Source organism: Desmodus rotundus, chromosome 10 (genome assembly GCF_022682495.2).
Source record: "Desmodus rotundus isolate HL8 chromosome 10, HLdesRot8A.1, whole genome shotgun sequence".
Taxonomy (NCBI): domain Eukaryota; kingdom Metazoa; phylum Chordata; class Mammalia; order Chiroptera; family Phyllostomidae; genus Desmodus; species Desmodus rotundus.
The window spans coordinates 27,056,315-27,077,777 of record NC_071396.1 but is presented as its reverse complement, the minus strand read 5'-3'; the positions used below and the strand labels follow the sequence as shown (position 1 = coordinate 27,077,777).

The 21,463-nt window shown below is 57.2% G+C and overlaps 1 protein-coding gene across 11 annotated transcripts in view; it reads right to left on the bottom strand.

Moving 5' to 3' along the window:
• APBA2 (amyloid beta precursor protein binding family A member 2) overlaps positions 1-19,902 on the bottom strand; it is a 79,231-nt gene extending 59,329 nt beyond the window's left edge. For 3 of the 11 annotated variants that reach the window (XM_053912780.2, XM_053912776.2, XM_053912784.2), the window contains exons 1-2: positions 9,230-9,419; positions 8,858-8,973 (exon numbers count right to left, since the gene is read on the bottom strand). The gene's annotated coding sequence lies outside the window, so the exon portion shown is untranslated. Of the gene's footprint in view, positions 1-8,857; positions 8,977-9,229; positions 9,420-12,703; positions 12,847-13,446; positions 13,493-17,257; positions 17,473-19,163; positions 19,244-19,634 lie in introns of those variants that run through there. The other 8 variants (XM_053912785.2, XM_053912782.2, XM_053912787.2 and 5 more) reach the window with 6 other exon arrangements.
• Positions 19,903-21,463: the final 1,561 nt, after the last annotated feature.

Here is a 21,463-nt window from a genome sequence, read left to right as displayed (position 1 = left end):
ACCTTGTTTGCAGGCCTGGAGAGGAAGGTCCTGTGCAGAGAAAGGTGGGCCTCCTATCTGCCACCCCCCCAATTTGCGATTTTTTAAAAAGGTTTTACTTATTTATTTTAGGGAGGGGGGAGGGTGAAAGAGAGGGAGAGAAACATCAATGTGTGGTTGCCTCTCAAGCACCCCCTACTGGGGACCTGGCCTGAAACCCAGGCATGTGCCTGACTGGGAATTGAACCGGTGACCCTTTGGTTTGCAGGCTGGCACTCAATCCACTGAGCCATTCCAGCCAGGGCCCATTTAGAGTTTTTAAGACTCAGAATTTGACAATGACACTAAACCAACAAGCCCTTTGAAATTCACTGCCAGAAGGTTCCCACGGAATCTGCTTCCACACACAGAAGACAGTCCATTTTTTCCCCCAAGAACTTGCTTAAAAGTCCAATTTAAGAGAATTGACTGATCCATTTTAGGTTCTTCAACCAGAGGAATTTTAAAAATTCTCCCATGCAGCTCAACAGAGAGGACCCATGAATTTACTGCTTCTACGAAAGGAGGACAAAGGTCCTCTGAGGGCCGCAGAATTCAGCAGCTTCTCCTGGGATTCTCGGGGCAGCCGACAGCTTTGGGAGGGCAGAGCATCCCAGGTGGCCACCAGCGGCCACCTGACTCAACTGCATCCAAGCGGAACTGGCAGTTGAGGAACAGAGGGTGCGGCGTCAACCCATGTGCCAAATCACCAGGAAATGACATTGTGAAAATAAGGAACCGCGAATAAGCCCAGGTTCGGATGCCCTGGCCACCAGGCCAGCGCCCCAGTGCCCCCAGCATGGGAGGTAGACAATCAGGAAAAGGATGTCCCCTCCCCCGGAAAGAGCTGTTTTCACACTGACTGGTCAGCCCCACTCTGGCCTGCGTGTCATGGAGAAGTCTGGGAAACTCCCCACCGGCTCCCCCTCAAGTTGTTGGTTTCCTCTCCAAACACCGCAGCAAACCTGGGACCATGGGCCACAGGGGGCTCCAAGCAGGGGGCACTTCCGGGGCAGGCTGTGTCCCAGGCAGGCCCGCCTGACTCTCCAAAAACCACAGCCATCCTTGCCAGGTCCCTAACACAACCCACGCCAGGAGCCGCTGGCCACCCCACCCCCCTTCCCCGTGACCTCTGCCCTCTGCACAGCCAGCAAGGAGTCAAGGCCTAGAATGCCACCAGGAATGACCCTTGTAATGAGGGCCAGCCCACCCAGAAAGGTCAAGGACAGCCACCTGGCAGGCAGCACTGGGCACCTTGACACTTGTCCCTCTAGCCTCCCTGTCCACCGACAACCAGAAACCAGGCTCCCCTGCTCCGCAGCCGCCGTCCTCCCACAGAGGAAGTCAGCAGAGCCGCAGAGGTTAACACCACGTGAGCAAATTAATAATGTGATTTATGGTTTGTCATGGATTTTGTCGTTCTTGTAAGAGAACTGTGGCAATTTAATCAAAAAGCCTGTAAATCTCTACAGGGTAAAATTAAACGTCCGTGCTAGAGAGGCTGTGACCCCGTGGCTGGCAGCTGCCTCCTCCTCCCCAGGGGCCCAGAGCCACATGGCCTCTCAGGGTCGCTGCACCCTCCTGCCTGCCTGTCCCCCTCCATGAACTGAACGCATCCCCACCAAAGCCCTCCAGGCACCCCCTACAGGTGGCTCACTCACTTGGTCCTTTGCTCTGTCCCTCCTTGTGTATCTATCTCCTTGAAGTCACCTGGTGACCCCAGCACATCCTGCCTGCCCTCCTCCTCGTGTTCCTCTCTCACGTTCCAACTGGCTCAGGAGCTTCTTTGTGGAAAATATGCCCCTGGAGGTTGCTGGGCACTGTGCGCCTTCGTCACCTGCCTGCTCGGCTCTCAGCCAGAGCAATGGCTCCCCCAGGGGCTGGGCCCTAATGGTCACCCCATCTCCAGCTCTGACCTACACAAGCCATGTAATCCTGCTGCCAAACCCTCGGCCCTCCACCTGTGTGCCCCACTTGCTCCAGGCGGCCCTTCTGCCCGCAGGGCACCACACCCACTCTTCCAGAACAGGGTCCCTGACCCAGCCCCACCCGTGCTGGGACCCTCAGACCTTCTTGCTGAGGGAGCGGTGGACCCTGAGCCGGAATGAGGCTCTGATGCCATCCCACGTTCTCTGGCAGCCCCTCTCTGCTCCCTCTCTCCTGACCTTGCCCAGCTCCAAATGGGTCAGAAGAGACCTGCAGGGTGGACGGACAGATGGATGGATGGATGGGTGGGTGGGTGGATGGGTGCCTGCATAGCTGGGTGGGTGGATGGATGGGTGGATGGATGGGTGGATGGATGGATGGATGGGTGGGTGGGTGGATGGATGGGTGTATGTGTATGTATGGATGGATGGATACATGCAAGGGTGGGTAGGTGGGTATATGGGTGGGTGGATGGATGGGTGGATGAATGGGTGGGTGGGTGGATGGAAGGATGGATGGGTGGGTGAGTGGGTGGGTAGATGCGCTCCCAGCGAAGCAAAGGGACCCAGAGGGACTGAAGTAAAGGGCATCGGCCCAGTGCTGGCACTGCAGAGGCCCCAATAGCAAAAACCTGCTTGGGGAGTGACAAGGGTGGGGCACGGGGCTGTCACTCAGGGGCCCAGACGGCAACGTTCCCACCATTAGATGAGCAGCCCTGCACACTGGGCAGAAGGGACAGCACGCAGTCAGTCAGAGCAGGGGCTCCCGCAGCAAGGAGCGGGAGAGTGCTGCTGCACGAAGGGCCCCAAGGTGGCTCCTGTCGCTGGTGCCTCTCCCTCTGGGTGTCACACCACAGCAGCCGCCCCTGCCGTCACTGCCGACCCAGCACAGACTGGACGTGAGCATGCAGAAAACCATTCGTAATGAAACTCAATGAATGGAAAACCCAAAATCAGTTCAAGCCTGAAGGAGAGGCACAACCAGGGGTTCCTGGTCCGGGGGTAAGGGGAGCGTCTGCTCTCAGAGCTCCCCACCCAGGGAACAGCACCAAGTCAGCCCCCAAGAACGAGGAGATGGCAGGCACAGACTGTGTGACCTGGGCACGCTCCCTCCACGCCCAACGCGCACAAAGAAAAGCCACAGGCAGAATCCTCACCGTCCTTGCACCCAAAGAAAGGCACCGCAGCTCCTGCGGTCCTGGTAGGGATGGCCACCACGCCCCCGCCTCAGGCACAGGACTGGTGGTCAAGACTCATCAGCCAGCAGTCAGCCACTGGCTGTGGCTGTCACCAGCCAGGACCAGCTAGAGAGCCCAAAGTAGTGGCCAGTGTCTGAGGCCTGGCAAGTTAGGAAGAAACCCACATTTGATCCCTAAACGGGCCCCACACCTCTCCACCTGACCCGGGACAGCTGTCACCCGCCCTGGATAATAGGGACAGATGTTAGAGTGCATGGCTCGCTTATTCCACTGAAAGACGGAGAAACGTAAGCTGCGTTTTCTTTGCACAAGGCACACAGTTGCTGCCAGGGTGACCAAGAGATCCACCATTCCTCAACACATGTGTTCCTCACTCGATGAGAGGCCTCCAGTGCTTGAAACTATGGGTTTTTCCAAGGCGACTGAGAGGCAGACCACCTGGGGAAAACCACTTGTTACTTTCTAAATTAAATTAGCAACGCGCAACACAGGTCAGAGAAATCTGTACGTAGAGCTGGAACACATACGGTAGACGGAAGCTCATGTCCGCACTGAAAGCCCTAAAGGTCAATATTGACCCAGTCACTGGCTATTTACTAAGTTTGTCCACAACAAGTCCCGGAGCACTTCTGAGCCTCGTGTCTCTTTGCGCAGTTGATTCTGGGACAGAAAGCGCGAAGGATCAACGTCAGCTCCAGTGGACAAGGAGAACACCTCAGAGACCCACTGGCTGTGTCAGCTTGCAAGCCTCCACAAAGGGTCCCCTGATCATCTCGGACATGTCCATTACTCTTCAACCACCGCCCGGTGCTGACAGCCACTGGTCACCAGCTCTCAGGCACATGCTGAAAATGAACTCCTGTACGAGTCATGCAAGGGGTCACAAGTCTCTGTCCCGCAACCCATCCCCCCCACCGGCCTCCAGTTTATAAGCGAATATGATGCAAACTGGGCCCCAGTGCAAGGCTGGGGTCGAGGAGAACATCAGAGAGTGTGGGCCTCGGACTCTGCCCAGTGTGGACCGAAACCCCCGTGCTTCCCTGAAGTACCAGCATGCTCTGCGACTGGGGACCAGTGACAGCTGCCTGGTCCCTGGCATCCTCACCACCTCTCGGGCTTGGCGGGAGAACACGGAGGAACAGACCTCCACCCGCAAGCATGTGGTTGATTCTGGCTGGTTCCTCCATCTGAAGCCTCCTTTGAATGGTGGGGGCGCTTCAATTTTCAGAAAACCACAAGACGCAAATACAGTTGCGGTCCACAGGTGCAGGGATCCTGACCGCATGCTTGTCCGTCTTCATTTCGACCCTTCTGACCCAAAACAGTGCCCAAAGTTAGGTCGGCACGCTGAGCTTACACAGTGCCAACACCACGTTCCCATGCCAGGTGGCGGTCAAAACGAGCAAACCTGCCCCCTCATCCAACTCCCAGTGAGACGGGAGAGGCCACAACAGGTCTGAGGCCACACGGGCACCCCGCAAAGGACACCCCACCCGGCCATCAGAACTATTATCCTGCGTCAATTCGATGCTGCATTTGGTTTGTGCCCCTAAGTGACAGTGGCAGGAGGGACAACGTACGCTGGCAGATGCTGAGGAGGGGTCTCCACAGCCGGCGACTTGCCCAGGGCCCCAGGGTGCGTGGCAGCTCTCGTTACTCCCAATGCACCCTCTGTGCCTGAGTGGCAGCGCCTTTCCCCTCATGGAACCGCTGCACCCTCCCCAGCAAGGCCGGCGCTCAGGCAGGGAGAGTCAGGCGGGGGAGGCTCCAGGAAGGGAAGGCTGGCAACCAGGGACAGGCAGAGCGGCTGGGAGCCTTGAGGCGCTGGGTGTGACAGAAGGTACAAGACCAGTTTAGAAACATCCAGATGGAGGAGGAAGGGAACCTGGGCAAGAGGGTGCCTCATGCCCAGCGCATCGGTGTCCCAGGTAACTGCAGGGACATCGCGGAGCTGATGCTGACGGCGGGGACAGCCGGACTGCAGGATCTAAAAAGGGAATTTCTGTGAAGAATCAGCATGCCCACTCTTCAGGTTGGACCACCTCCCCAACCAGGTTGTCTTCTGGCTCACGCAACAAATGACCTCAGCTGGACAAGTCCCCGACTCCTTCCTGCCTGCCCACCGAGAGCTGGTGCTAGAAGGGATTCCAAATGTGAATACAACCCAGTTCCAGCATTGGGGATCGGGGGGAGGAGGAGCAGGAAGCCACGCTAGCGCTGGAAGGAAGAACCACATTCCTGGGGCTTCCTTCATTCATGCACCTGGCTTGTGCCATGGAGGGCGTACAAGGGGCCAGGCACCGTTCCAGCTGCCAGGGATACAGGGGTGGACAACGTCCTTACGTTGGCGTGGGAAGAGACAGACAATAAACAAGGATTGAGTCTATATAACAAATTGCACACTAAGTACTACGAAGAAACAGAAATCAGGGTGCACGAGAAAGGGAGAAGGGACGCTAATTCCCAGCGGCTGGTCCAGAAGCTGGCCTGTGAGCAGAGAGCGGAAGTGGGTGAGGGAGAAAGCCAGGGGGACATCTGGCCCAGGCACGTAACAGGGGGTGGAAGCAGCAGGTGCAGAGGCCCTGAGGTTGGTGTGAGCTTGGCCGGTGTGAGGGCCAGGGGAGAAGAGGGAAAGAGCCCACATTCAGCTGGGGTCATCAAGGATGGGCACGGAGGCCCCGGGGCCACACTGGCAGGTAGGGATGAGGTAGGGCAACGCAGAGCAAGCCTGAGCAGCGAGCCGGCCTGCCTGGGGCCTGGATGGCTCATGGGCCACGGCTGGGGACAAAGGGAGGGACCTGGGAAATATCAGGCTCAGGAATGTCGGTGTGGAACAGGCACTGAAGGCTTGAGCAAGGGACAGCAGGCCTGGCCTGGGTCCCACCTGCCACGGCGCAGCCCCGCAGTGCCACCTGGGAAACCCCACGGCCGGTGCAGAAATCCTAATTCACACAGCAACAGCATCCCACCAATGTGGAGGGTTCCCAAGCCCCACAAGCTGTGTGACCTTGAGGTCCCTGTCCTCCCCCAGCTCCCGTGTGCCTATCTGAGAGAGGGCAGGGGCCCACTGGAGGGCTGGCTACAGGACAGGAGAGAGAAGACTGCACCCACGACAGCTGACTCAGCCTGTGCCAGCAGGCTGCTCTGAGATACCAGCTGGACCCAACCCAGGTGGTGGGCGGGGGCCTCAGGGAGGGGGAGGGGGCCAGAAATCCTCCCCACTGCGGGCACAGGGCCCAGCCACCGCCAGCCGGGCACTGGGGCCACCTTCTGGTGAGCAGTCATCTCAAACGTGACCCACGTCGGGATGGAGCCGCATGACAGTGCCTATACCACTTCCCACCAGTCCCCACATGTCCCCATTGGTCATGGCCACCCAGCAAGGTCAAGGCCGTGTCTCCCAGTCTCTCTGCTTCTCTAAGGCCGGGATGTAAGGCAAAGCACACAGGTATCTGCCACTTGTTCTGGAAGTCCCCTGAGGCTGGCTGGCGATGTGTGCAGGCCCCTGTGCCCACCTGCCCTCTGGACGCGCCCTGACAATAAAGCTTCCTCCAGGTCTTCAGACCCTGGGGCCACCAGGGACCCTCACCTGTGGTCATCAGGTCATGCATAGAAACCAAAGACAGGGGCGGGAGCTGGGGAGGACCTGAGGCCTGGGGCGGGGGGCTGTGCATCCAGGCTCTGCCCGCCAGGCCCCCCAGACTAGCCTTACAGTCACCCCACTCCAACTAAGCCCAGCAGGACAGCAGCCTCCCCGAGGGGTGTGTGCCCTCTGAGCTCCTCAGCTGTGTCTAGGAAAAATCAAGGTGTCTCAGAGCACTGTCAGCTCCCCGGGGTGTGACTGGTGTCTTTTACAATTATCTTTTATTTTTATCTAGCACTTCTTCGCTCGGTCGGCAAACTGGATTATTTCTGTGGCTTCATTTTACAACCCAACCCCACCAATTATTCCTGTGAAATGAATACATGTGTGTTTTTAAGGGTCAGAAGTACTCAAAGGGACCGTTCTGCAGACAAGAGGATGGGCCACATGTTGGGCCTGGGGTGTCGGAGGAAGCGAGCGGAGGTGGGAAGACAGTAAGAAGGGGGCTGTCACCTACCTAGCCCTCCTGCCAGAGCCCACCTGGCCTCTCAGGCTCACACAGGCATCCCCCCCACCCCGCTGCCCCATCATCTGGTTCAGCCCGCACTTGTCCCCCTGCACAGAGGCCTGGGACCCTGGAGATGGAAAGGCACGACAGCGCTCCCGAACGAATGACCAGAGAGGTCTGGAGAGATGGGCTCCCACAGAAGACTCTCGGGGTGCCCCATCACTAGTGTCAGCGCCATTGCCCAGACCCCCGCCAGCTGTGACTCGTTCCCTAACGCCCTGGACACCGCTGGGTCACTCACCACCCAGGGGACCCTCTCCAGCCACCCAGGAACTGAGGACACAGGGCAGCGTGTCCGGGCAGCGTGTCCCGGCAGCTCCTGAGCAGGAAACCAGGCCTTGCCCCTTCCTGGTGGACTGCCCAGGAGAGGAGGAGAAGCGCCCCACCGTACCCCCACCTGCCTCACCTCACCTCATGGGGCGGGGAGGTGGGGACCACTAGAGCAGAAAGCTGAACAATGCCTGGGCCACCCACCAGCTCCGGGCACCTGCAGGGCACCTCCAAGTGTGCCTTGGGAAAAGTTGTTTCCCATGCATTCTCAAAGCCTTCAGGTCATTATTTCTAAAACAACTGTCCTTTCTCCAAGGGAAAGAGAAAAGAAATCCCAGGGGGGGATATGGCGGGGGAGGGGGTTGGCTGCAGAGGCCAGTCCACAGGCCCCAGCCCTGGAAGGAGATGCCCCAACATGGGGTGCCTCGCCATCAGCAAGGCCATGGGGGAGGCGGCTCAACCACAGATTTGAATCTGGCCCCCAAAGGCCAGATCTGAGCAGATGTGAAAAAATGAAGTCTTCCTCCTGCAAGTAAATACTAAGTTCAGACTAGCAGGTCCATCTCGGCCTCCACTCTCAGTGAAACTCGGGAAGGGCGGTCACCCGCGGGAATTCCCCGGAACCCCTGAGAGCCCGGACCTTGGCACACAGGCCCGCCGCTCGGCGCGAAGCCCAGCTCGGAGTCGGGGGGCTCGATGCTGGCGGGGACCGTTCGTGCTCCAATCTCCTGGCAGCAGCGGGAAGAAGCCAGGCCAAACGGCAGGACCCCGCCGCGCCACAGGCCCGCGCCGGAGGCCCGGAGGACCAGGTGTGCAGAATTTTTAATTGAGGAGTTTCTCCCGCTGGGCCTCATTAGAAAGGAAAAAAGGGGAGGGGGAAAAGAGCAGGGCTCGGCTTCCCGGGAGCCAGGGAACCCCGAAGCGAACCCCCAAACTCGGGAGTTGCTGCCCGGAAAGGGGACTTGGTGCAAGCGCCCAGCCGGGCCGCCGCTGGCACCAGGGATCCCAGCCGCGCGGAACCCGAGCGAACAGCCGCCGGCGGCCAGCGCCCCTCGTCCGCGCAGGGTCGCCCCTTGCCGCGGAGTCCCCCGGGATGCGCGAGACGCCGGCTCGGCCCCGCGGGTCCAGGAGGCGCGGGTCCGCGCCCCTATCCCCCAGGGAGCCTGCCTGCCCGCTCCGCAGCCCCGCCAGGTCCGGAGGGCAGCGCTGGGGCCGCGGCTACTGCTCCCCTCACCTCGGCCCCCACAACGCCCACCCGCCCGCGCCCCAGGCTACGGCCGGGGTCCCCGCTTACCTGGCCCGGGCGCGGGGCTGCGCGGCTGTTCTGCCGCCCCCGCCGGCTGGGTCCGCGAGGCCGCCGCCGCCGCCACCGCAGCTCTTTGTGAGCCCGCGCCGCGCCGCACACCGCGCCTGCTGACGAGCCCGGGAAACTGGATAGCGGCGGGCGCGCCCCGGACGCGGCGTGCGGCACGCAGGGCCGCCTCTGCCGTGCCCCCCGCACCGGCCTCTCCCACCGCCCCCCACCCGGGACACGGGTCGGAAAACGCTGGAGGACCACCCGCGCGGAGGAAAGAAACGGAGGACAAAGATGCGGTCGTACCCAGCCCCCTCCCCCCGAGCCCGGCGCCGGGACAATCGGTCGCACGGGGAGGGGGGGAGGGCGCACCTGGGGCCGGGTCCTGCGGGGCTGATCGCGGGGACCCGGGCCAGCCTAGGCTCTGGAAGCTGCGGAGCCCAACCGTCCCGAGCCTGGGGAGCACACAGATTCCCGGGCGCGCTCCGGACCTGCTGGATCCGGAGCCTGAGGTTCTGGTCCTCCGGCGCGTAGAGCGGGCGACAGCGAGGATCCACTGTGCCCGCACTCAGCCCCGCGCGCTGCGCTGCCCCCTGGCGGCTCGGGAGCGCGTGCGGCGGGAAGGGGCCGTGGCGACCGCGCCCTGCTAGGCTCTGCTCCGTGCTGAGACTAAGTGGGGGTTCCAACGAGAAGCCCTCGGGGATTGCAGCTTCAGAAAGCCCCATCTGCGAGGAGAGGCCCCCCCACCCCGTAGTATTCCGGTCTCCCGCTGCATTCCGGGTCTTCTCTCCCCGTCTCCCGTACCACCCATTACCGTTACTGGTACCCTGTGCTGCCTAGGCCCTCGCTGCTGGCCTCCCCTACCGCAGGGCCTCACCTCAGGCCTTTCTGTCCCTCCCGTCCTGCATGGAGAGGGTGCTAACCACGTCCTCTTCCAGAGACTCACACACACCCAGGGAGAGCTGGTGATCCAGCGCACACAGTGCAAACAACACCCCTGGAAGCCCTCGAAGGCCATGCTGGAGACATACGCTGTTGTCACCTTTGACTACTCTTGCCCTTTCCTTCAGCCCCATGGCCTGCCGACGTGGTCACCGGTGGGTGCTCCCTGGAGAAGTGCATTGCCCAGGGGGCCCTGTCTGCCCAGAGTGGGGCTCAGGTGCCTCCTCCCCCAAGTCCTGACCCTTTGCCTTCTGTTCTCTGGATTGGGGTGTAGCTGTGGGGGTGGGGAGAGTGCCACAAAAAGAAAGGGAGGCCGGGTGGGGTGAGGGGAGCCCCCCTCCTGCAGCAGAAGGGCAGAGCTGAGGCCTGGAGGCCATGGGGGCTGCAGGTGGCTGGAACAGCTGCATCCTAAGCCAGACTGTGGTGGACTTGGTGAGCACTTCTTGTGGCCTTGGGCTCTTGGGATCCTTCCCCCTCCTCAACCCCTTCACACCCCCATCCAAAAACACAAAACAAAACAAAAACCACTCACACTGATCCAGAGGCCCAGACCCTCCAGTTGGCGGGCTGGTCCTGGTGGGGCAGCTTTGCAACCCAAATGCCAAACAGAGACAGCACAGACAGAGCCCAGAGGCCGGCCAGGGGCAGGTTCCCCACCGGCTCCCACCTCGGCCCTGAGGCGTCACCCACCCACAACACGTTCAGCTTCATCTCATCTTCTCTGGCCCAAGCTTTTCTCCAAAGGCCAATGGCCAGAGAGCAACAATGTAAAAGAAGTGACTCCATGGCCTTCCACATTAAGTACGGGGTCCAGATGCTCTCGTCTTCCCGCCTCACTCCAGCATGGTCAAACCCTGAAGGGGATCTGTGTGTCTGTGGATGTGGGTGAGCTGCCAGTTCTGTGCGCTTCCCTTCAATGGCCTCTCAAGAGCTCTTCCCACTGGCAGCTCTGGGCCCCCATCCCACACCCAGGATCAACTGTGGCTGATGTCCCCAGGCCACAGGGTCCCAGGCATGGGCCCGCCTGGCTGCACTCAGGCCTCCTAAATCTGGTGGGCTCAAACTATCACTATTCTGCGAACTTTTAAAGAATTTCAGAGTGGCACAAGGCTTTCTCCGTATTCCACAAAACTGAAAGCTGCAACGTAAAAGACTGCCAGCTCTGGCAGGGCAGCTCAGTTGGTTGGAATGTTGTCCCGTGCACCAGAGCTGGCGGGTTCGATTCCTGGTCAGGGCACATGCCTAGGTTACAAGTTCGATCCCAGCCAGGGTGTGTACGTACAAGAGGCAACCGATAGATGTTTCTCTCTCTTTTTCCCCCTCTCTCCCCCCATTCTTCTCTAAAATCAATAAGCATATCCTCAGGTGAGGATTAAAAAAATTTTTTTAGCCTGGGCTGGTGTGGCTCCGCGGATTGAGTGCCAGCCTTCAAACCAAAAGGTTGCTAGTTCAATTCCCAGTCAGGGCACACGCCTGGGTTGTGGGCCAGGTCCCCAGTAGGGGGGTGTGCGAGAAGCAACCACACATTGATGTTTCTCTCCCTCTCTTTCTCCTCCGCTTTCCCTCTCTCTAGAAATAAATAAAATACTTTAAAAAAATTTTTTTAAAGATTGCCAAATGTGACTTCAGAAAAATTCCATGGCAACCATGGCCATAAGCAAAATCAACAACAAACCAGGAGCGAAATATCTGCAACTCACATCACCATGAGTTAATTTCCCTCGTATATCGATAGCATCTAGAAATCGAGGAGAAAAACAACAACGGTGGGGGAAAACCAGCCGAGGTCGGGAGCAGACAGCTCACAGGAAATACAAACAACTTTTCAACATCTGAAAAGACGTCCCTCCTTATTCGTAGTAAGAAACTGCGATATTAAAAATGCAGGGATACAACCAAACTAGTGTGCTGTCATAAAAGGAGGAAGCAAGGGACTGTGGGATGCACGGGGAACGTTCTCGGAGACGTGTTGTTAGTGAGAGAACGAGGAGCAGGCGTGAGTCGTGGGCCAACGTGGGTGTGAAAACACAAAGGAGTGAGCACACACCTGCTTCATGCAGTCGCAGTTTGAAATACGTAATATCTTCTATGCTCAAGAAAACATTTTACATGATCATTCACAACTCTCAACTCCGTGGTTCTCAACTCTTTGGGGAGTAACAGACCTCCGAAGTCTTGGCTCTCTGTCCACAGGGGAAAAAAATATAGACCCTCTGTGGGACCACAGGGGACACCTCTGTCACCGCCGGGTGGGAGGAACCACTTGTCTGTGCTGCCTACCGCCCCCTGGTGGCCACACTTGTGAATTGCGGGCATGGTGCCAATACTCTGAAGCCCAGAGGAGCTCCAGGCCAGACTTCCTGCAAGGCGCACGTCCAGGGAAGCCAAAAACTTATCAATTCCTCAGCACTCACGGTAAGTTAGTTTGAAAAAATAATGCATGCCTTCCTTATAGACGGAAGAAGATTAATGGTCTGCCTTATAGGCCAGGAGACTTTCCCTTATAAGACTCCTGACCGGCAGAATATTAATTTTCTTTCCTTCCTAGGTTGAGCATGTAAGTGGGTTTGATGGGCAAAGGCATGTGCTCTCCCGGGGGAGGGCAGAACGGCTGCCCTCCAGTAAAGCTGCTGCTGGGCACAAGCCTCGAGGGGTCTCACCGCTCACTGATCTTGTTCATTCCAAGCACGGGAACCCTTCCCTACCCCTCCATCCTGTGTAGTTAGAAGTGCCCTGACCCACAGGCCTGGCGCTCTGTCTGATTCTGGTCCCAGCAAGGCACCAGCCAGGGCAAGGCTTTGGGTACAAGTGAGGAAGTCAACCTCCAAAATGCCCAAGGTGCAGGACGCACGGGAAGAAATGTGGTGTGAGACACCCCCGCATGGTGGTCTCTGATTGTCTTACCTTCAGGATGTAAGAACTTGGGGAAACTCACTAACCAGCTCCAGCTCACTCTTAAAGTCTTTCCACAGCCCAGGGCTTTCCGTCAGAGGGTACAGACATGCGGTGTGGAAATGCCTTTGATGCCGTGGAAGCAAAGTTCCTTCCTGAAACGTAAATACCATTTATGTTTTTGGACTGAAGTACTTTGAAGGGGACATACTTTCCATTGAGACTGGAAGCAGTAAGGGCAAGTCTAGGGCTGCTAGAGCCCCCAGTGAAGGGGGGCCTACTGGAGAGCGGGGCTAAACCACAGGAAAGCAGGGATGAGGATGGAGGCCCTGGATCCAGCCGTGCCTGATTTCCCTGCAGCTAGGCGGTTGTTGGTTTTTGGGTTTTTTTAAAAAATTGATTTGAGAGAGACTGATTTGTTATTCCACTTATCTATGCATTCATTGGTCATCTCTTGTATGTGCCCTGACTGGGGATTAAACCTACAACTTTGGCAAACTGGCACGATGCTCCAACCAACTGAGCCACCCAGCCAGGGCCACAGATCAATTTTTAAGTCTGCCTGAGTTGAGTTCCTGCCCCCCCCCCCCCCCCCCCCGGTAACCTTACGAGCCAGGGGGCAGGAGGATAGTGAGAACCACAATTTCTTGTCACGAGCACCAGTAAGGACAGGGATAAACACAGCCACAAGATTCCAGAAAGAGCGGCAGCATTTATTGTCATGGGGCCTCTTTCAATTCCAGAAACAGTCTCACCTGGTCACCTCCGGAACCTTGGAAGTGCGTTTAAGAAGGAACTCAACTGAAAACAAAACAAAGAGGATTGAATACATGAAGCTTGTGGAGGCAGAGGCTCGGGGAGGTTTTTGGGGAGATGCCTTCTGAAGCTGCACTGAGTGTTGTTGGGGGGCACTGACCTCACTGGGCCTGAGTCACAGTGTCATGGGGGGGTGGCAGTGGGGGAGGGGGTGACACAGGGAGCACTTTGCAACAAGTGGCGCTGGGCTCTGCAGTGACCTTCGACACTGTCTGGACTCGCAATGGCTTTTCCAGGAGCAGGCCCCAGAGCTGAATGACCTGCCCCCCCGCTCAGAGCCCCCTCCCCTTTCTCAGGTCCTGCTGAACTGGGTTTATACCAGATTAACCACGTTCCCCACCTCAGAACTCGGGGCCTGACCCAGGCCATTCTGGCAACATCTGGAGCCATTTTTGGTTGTCACGGATGGGGCCGATGCTCGAGGCATCTAGTGGCTATAGACCAGGGACGCTGCTAAACATTCTACGATGCACAGGACAGGCCAGTTCCCACACGCCGAATGATCTGGCCAAGCCAAGCTGTCAGCAGGGCCGAGTCCGAGCAGCCCTGCCGTGGTATCTTCCAATCCCATTTATTTACACAAAAAAATCTTGTAAGTACATAAAAGTTCATCACAAGTACAAGCAGGGAATGACTTCGAATAAAGGGAAAGAGGCACTGGCACGGTTCTATGATACAAGAGAACAGAGCCCGAGAGCAGCAGGGCTGCGACCCCAGCTTCTGGGTCCGTCCTGGCGGAGGCAGGGTCTTCCTCGCAGCCCACCCAGGCGTCTTGCCCGGCCACCCTGATCACAAAGCGGCACCTTTGAGTTTTCCTGGTGACGCCCAAGCCCTGCCCCTCCACCCCAGCCCCAAGCCTAGAGCTGACCGTCCAACGTCCAAGTGCAAATGCTGGCCCAGCACCAGCTGGGTGGGGGCTGCTTCAAGGCTCCTCCTCAGTAGCATCCCCGAGCTCCTGCTCTGCTGGGTGAGCCCTGGTGAATGGCAGTGCTGAGTGACAAGACCAACCCTGACACGGACATTAGGGACAAGGAGGCTGACAGATGAGGCCCTGGTGAGAAGGGCTGCAGGGAAGCCATTCTGGATCCTTCTGCATGGAGCCCACCCTGCTGCCCCTGAGGCTGTCTTGACTGGTTCCCTCCCCCCTAACTCTCCCCCACCGCCCACCCACCCCTTCCAGTCACAGCGCTGGCTCCTGGCTCCTGTCCTGGGCCTGCCTGGCTGTCTTGGAAACATTCCTAGAACACTTCACACAGAAGGCAGAGGCTCCGGGAAGCCGCCTTACAGTTTCTAGAGAAGGGACGCTAAGGCATTGTGTCTTTGCAGCAGGGTTGCTTTCTCTCTGGCTGGACTCTTTTTTTGTTTGGGTTGTTTTTTTATTTTTTGTTTTTTCTCAGAGAAGCTCCCGGCACAAAGCCCAGCCTTTGTGGGGACGCAGGCTCGTGCCCCCCACCCCCAACCGGCTGCTGACAAGGGCTCCAACTTCTCAGCTACCTCCCCTTTCCTGCCCTTCCCCTCCCCAGAAAAGCCTCCCCCGCCACCCCCACCCCCCCACTCCTGACCCCACAGGGCTGCTCAGAAATGCTATTCTAGGATTTTCCTTCTTGACTCTTCATGGGGTTTGCAATTCTTTGTCTGCATGAGCATCTGATTCACTGTTCTCCCTTTCTCTCTCTCTCTCTCTCTCCCCCTCTTCCCCTCCCCACCCCCTGCCGCCCCAATACAGGCTTTGACACGGCGCCCAGCACATGCTTAGCTCACAGCTCAGTACGTGGCCCAGAGGGTGCCCAGTCAAGATTGGCTGACTGATCACACGAACGCATGGAAGATATCTAAGAAACATTTCAAGGTATAGAAGGACAGCGTCAGTGGAACTCGAAGGCTTGCCCAGCACCCCGCTGCATGCGGCTTGGAGAGGAGTAAGACCCTGAAGTTTGAAGTGTGAGGACGTCTGAACAGACTCAGATAAAGTTGGAAGTCCCGAAGCCTGAGTCTGTGGGAACTGCAGTCTGTTCCCGGCTTGCGGAACCAGCCTGCTGGGCTGTGTCTAAGGAGCCTTCTTTCTGCTGCTTGAGGATGGTGTGCTCGCTCGCGCTCCTCTGCAGGCCAGGTCCGACAGTGGGAGAAAGCGGTGGTCCCTGGGGCCCTTGGGGATGGCACAGTTCTATGATGGCAGACGCCACCCGAGTGGCGGCACTGAACTGCCACAGACAAGGGGACGAGGGTTACTTGTCGTCACAGTAGGACAGTGGTGGCCTTGGGCAGTGGCTAATGGACCTTGAAGAATGAAATGAATGGCGGCCAAATTTCTGGACTGAAGCCAGGTCCTGGTCCCAGGGTCCCCTGATGAAAGGGGAGGCAGAGTGTCCCAAGGAAGACGCTACAGCATTGCCACAAGCATGTGGTGCGAATCTGCCCCCAATGCTTCCCCAGTGGGGCCGCTGGTCATTTGCTAGGGGTCACGTGTGAACTGGGACAGGGGGAAGGCCAAGACCTCGTGGAAACTTCCAGGCATCAGCTGTGAAGTCACGTTAATGCTGTGGAAGGGTTGAGAAAATTTTGACAAAGAGTGGACGCTGCCGTGCTCGACCGAAGGGCTGACTGTCGTCAGGGGAGTGCGGATGGGGCCCTGGTCTGAATCACAGTGGGCCTCCCGCAACTGCGACCTGCCGCCCTACAGGGATTCCCCGTTCCAAAATGTGTCACTGGAATAGACACAGGCGGCCCCTTGGTGACCGACGGGGTGAGGGCTGCTGAGGGAGGAAGGGATGAAGGTAGTAGACAAGAAAACAGCAGAGCTCCCTGTCACCGCCGGAGACTGGGAAGGGGTCGGTGGGACGCCTGTCACAGGCCTGTGTGCGCTGCCTCTTAGTACATGTGAATCTTGGCAACTGACAGCAGATCGTCATAAACTTAATCTGGTAATGACTCCGGGCACAGCTGCTGTGCCAGATGAGGCTGAGAGACAGCCCAGATGTGGGTCCAGACCGGAGCGGAACAAGAGTCCCTGGCAGCTGGCGTGCTGCTTTCTTGTCCTCCTTTTCCCTCACTTCCTCACGCAAACGAAACTGGTTAGCATTTTAGGAACCAGATGAGAATGTGACCAAGCTGACCTGACCCTACAATAATATGAGGCTGATGAGACGCCTTCACCTCCAGACAAAGGACAGGAGGCTGAAGCAGTGTCGGCTGGCTTGGGCTGCCTACTCGCCCAGACCCTGCCCCCGCCCCCCACCTCCTGTCTGTCTGTCCTGCTCTGAGCCCAGGGAGCTGACTAGGTTTGCCCAGTGGGAGGCAGTGGCAGACTGGAGGGAGTCAAGAGAGTGAACACACACCCGCACCCCTCCCTCTCAGAGCTTCCCGGGACAGACAGGCATGAATGCAACCTTCACACGGACAGAGGGATGTCAGCAGTTAAATGCAAGGAAGGGCAGCACACGGTGCTGTGAAAGCTCACAGGGGTGGGGTGGGGGGATCCTCTTCCCTGACATTTGGGCCGGTGTTCCAGGCAGTGGAACAGCATGTGCTGAAGCCTCGGAGCAGGCACATGTGAGGAACTGAAGAAAGGCTTGCGTAGAGGAGGCTGGAGGGGTGGGGAGGAACGGGTAGCTGGCCGGCTGGGCCTCCTAAAAGACTCCATCCTACTGAGGAACCAGTCAAGCCACTGGAACGCACAGGGTGGGGTGGGCTCTCGATGCCCCCTGGTCCACGCCCCATGTGACCCCTCCCTGTGAGTGTGGCTGGACTCACCGACAGATGTCTGATGAGCGGCAGCAGTGCAGGGACGTCACTGCTGAGACTGGGTTACAAGAAAGGACTTGCTTCCCTGGTGCATGCTCTCTCTCGTTCTCCTTCCCTCTCGGCCCACCGACGGACCTGCTGGGGGGACACTCTCAGCCAGCCTGCAGGGGTGCCATGTGCTGAGGAACCCAGGTGAGGCCACTGCCAAATCCATGTGTGTGAACCTGCAAGGAGATTGCCCAGGCTCACTGAGCCTCCAGGTAACCGCACCTCCAGAGTGCAGCTGAACTACAACACCACGGGAGTGACTGAGGACACCCAGCTAAGCCATGCCGGGGCCCTGGTCCACAGAAACCAGGGGACACTCACTGGTGGTGGTTTTCAGCCGCCGAGTTGAGGGTGCTTTGTCACACAGTCACAGGGAACGAACACAGAGCGCATGCCTCAGGGGATGCACATTTCACTCATTCAACGAGCACTAAAGAGCACCTAAGCACCAGGCCTGTTGTGGGTGCCAACTAATACATCTGATCACTTTTTACGTAGTTGCTTTTTGAGTGGGTAACATGGGAACATGGTTTGAAATTCTAAAGGGACAACAGGGGACAGAGAGAAAAGTCCCCACAGACACTCGACTCCCTTGCCGCAGCTTAACTTACCTGTTTCCCGTGTGCCCACCCAGGAGGACTTTACACACACACAAGCAAATGCACGTTGGCTCGCACACCAGCGGGCTACTTCCCTTTCTCATGTAACCACTTATCTTAAAAAACGTTCTACGTCTGCCCATGGAGAATTTCGGTGTCTCTCACGGCTGTACTGATTCCATTACATGAATGTCCCCTTGTCCATAATGACCTGTCCCCTCTCAATGACCTTTAGGGTATTTCCAACCATTTGCTGTTACCAACCACGGTGCAATAAATAACCTTCCCCTATATTCGCCCTCCAGGATACATTTCTAACATTGGGCCCAAAATAGGCGGATGTATAACTTTGATAGGAACCGCCCAGCCGCTGGGGCGACCGGTGTGGCCAGGGAGAGCTCCGGATTCATGCGGCCACCAGCACGCAAGGCCACCTGCTCCCCCTAAACTGACAGTGTCTTTGTGTCTGCCACGCTGGTCGGGGGAATGGTGTCTCGGCGAGGCCTGCAGTTCCCCTCCCGGATTATTTTATTGAGGTTCTACTGACATGTTTAGTAGTCGTTGACGACTACACGTGTGCTGTGAAAAATAATCACCACATGTTAAATGAATGCACAGGTTCTGGCTGCCAAGGGAGGGCTGCGGGGATGAAAGGAGCTGGCCGAAGCAGGGCTGAGCAGCAGACGGACGGGGCTACTGGAAAGCCCGAACAGAGAGGCCTCTGTTACAGCTGTGCGTGCAAGCGCGCATACTTGGGGGGTCAGCCAGTGGAGCGGAGGCTGTGTCAGGATGCAACTTCATCTCCGGTTTGTGTGACTTGGGGAAAGATGGGGACCGTCACTGAGGCAGGTGTGTGGGCAAAGAGCACACACACACACACACACGTTTCCCACCGTTGCCATGACAACCACGAACTTCCTGCATTTACTGCGTGCTGCGCCTCAATCCTCCACCTTCCCGGAGTTTTACATTGTTAACACATACTTGGGATTTCACACATTTAAGACGCCAAGCTGGTGAATCACGTATGTACAGAGCTAGGTCAGGCCACGTGTCTGAAACACGGATCAGCTCTCTGCTCTCTGCAGTGTGCCAAGGGGCCATGTGTAGGAGGAGAGGTGGCGGAGGCTGCAGGTGCCTGGAGCTGGGTTTGGGCCCGGAGGCAGCCGCTTCAGTAACTCACCCAAACGACACAGGTGGACAGGGCTCCCCAAAAACAGCTTCCTCCCACATGGCCTGTGAAGCCGGTTGAGGCCCCTGAACTTTACCTTCTTGCTTCTAAGTGGCCTTCCATCCAAGGTGTGTAACACTCATGTTCTCGGGGTGGCTGATGGGCTCCCATCCAATTCTGAGTCCGTTATTTTTGGTGGAGGAGGGAGTAAGGGCAAAAAGGGGGGGAAAGTGCAATTTTTAGTTACACATGTCTCTCTGTCCTTGGAGATAAAAAGAACATCCCTGTCAAACACCAACCGCATAGGACAGATGCCACTGTGACCACCTGTGTCGTTCCGCACCCCACGCCACCCACAGCCCCTGGCCCTCCCCTTGGACTCCTAGCTGTGAGTACTGTGGACAAGCCAGAGAAACAGTCAGTCAGTTAATCCCTGGCTTTGACGCCACAAAGGCCAAGGTCTGCATATGAGACAGAAGGGAGCAGCAGTTCCCTGCGTCTCTGTCTAGGGCGGTGATTCTGACATTGCGTGCCCCCACCAGCCACAGTGGCATCACCTGGCCCCTACCTGGGGAGGAAAATTCCTGGGTGTGACCCCAGAGCTGCAGACTCGGAAGCTCTCAGGAGCAGGGCCCAGAAATCCGTACTGTACACCCTCCGGGTGATTCTGGTGCAGGGGCCCCTTACTTGTTATGGGGAAGCTGTTGAGGACATGTTCCATAAGCTCCGAGTGCCTTGCTTTGTGGGAACGTAAGGGAAATTTTTCTCATATCTCACTACTAGGGACACCTGCTTGTCTTAGACTACAGGCGAGGCTTTATCTTCTAGAACCCATGGAAGTCGTAACTGGTTGTGTTCTTGGGTTGTTTGGCTGCTCACAAGACCGGAGACAAACGTCTGGCTGACCTGTGGAAATAGCGCGGGAATGAATGAGGGAATGACTCTAAGACGGTGCCCTGAACTTCCACATACTGTGACTTTTTCAATCTGTTTCCTTCTGTCGCATTATGTATATTGTGTAACATACACCCAAGTACAGTGTTGCTGTCAAATGAGGCAATGTTGTAGGAGATGCATTCAAACCCTGAAACAAATGAAATGTTCAAGTTCATCTCCCCTGTGTCTTTTGTTGCAATTGCATCAAATGGACCCGTGACAATGGGTACTGGATGAGACGACCACTCTCTGCCGACAGGCACAGAAGTGACATTCACCCTGGTCTGTCTCCCAGCGCAGCAGCTCAAACACCAATCTGGGCACACGCAAGTGATGCTCTCACAGGAATTAACCCAGAGAGACTGACATACAAGCCAGAATTGCACAGGATTCGCTTAGGATGGCACATATCTCCATGAGGTAGACCTCGAGTGCTGGCCCTGACAGAAGTGTCTGATGCAAAGGGAAGGACAACAAAGAAAGTTCATTTCCTGCTCAGCAGCAGGAACAAACCGGCCCCAATGCCCGGCTTGCACAGCTGGCACGGCTAGGGGGGCAGGGTACAGCCAACTCTGGGAAGGGGCCCAGGCTCCGCCCGCTCAGCTCCCTGGGCACCCCTATTTGCAATCCATCACCCTTGCCCTGTTCACAGCCTTGTTGCAAACAATTCAGTTCCTCATGAGTAAATTGCATTTGTGTTCCTGTTCCCCACCCAGAACCTCGCTCCCTATTCTGGTCACCTCGACGCGAGTGTGGGGACTGCTGCCTCATCGTGCGTCTGAACCCACCTCTTGGTTTATCGTCTGGAAAGGACCCCCGCCACACCCACTGCCTGGGGGCTCTGCGTGCCTGTCCAAGCCCTTTTCTCCTTATCTCCAGTTCTCAGGAGGGCTTCTTGGCATTTCCCTCGGTAAAAAACACGGCAGGCTTCCTCTCTCACAAAACCCAATTCTTTCCATTTATAAAAATGTAGAATATATTTTGGCTTTTTAACAACTATGATTTGAATTAAAACCAAGTGCTAGCTTTCTGTATAGAATATGCATATAGAATATGTGGCTGAGCTGGTGTGGCTCAGTGGATTATGCATGGGCTGTGAACCAAAGTGTCACCAGTTTGATTCCCAGTCGGGGCACATGCCTAGATTGCAGGCGAGGTCCCAAGTGGTGGCCACGTGAGAGGCAACCACACATTGACGTTTCTCTCTCTCCCTTCCCCTCTCTATAAAAATAAATAAAATCTTAAAGAAAAAAAAAAGAATACGCATACAGAAGTAAAATACGTGTCCGACTGAGAACTAACAGCCACCGACTTCGAACTCAGCAGGTGCTGCCATCCACACTCACACCCTGTGGACTCTGGGGACCCAGTGTCACACCATCTGTGGGTCACCTGGAGTCACGGAAACCTGTTGTTAATGTCACTGCTACCTGACCATCGTCACCTGACCAAAGAGAACAG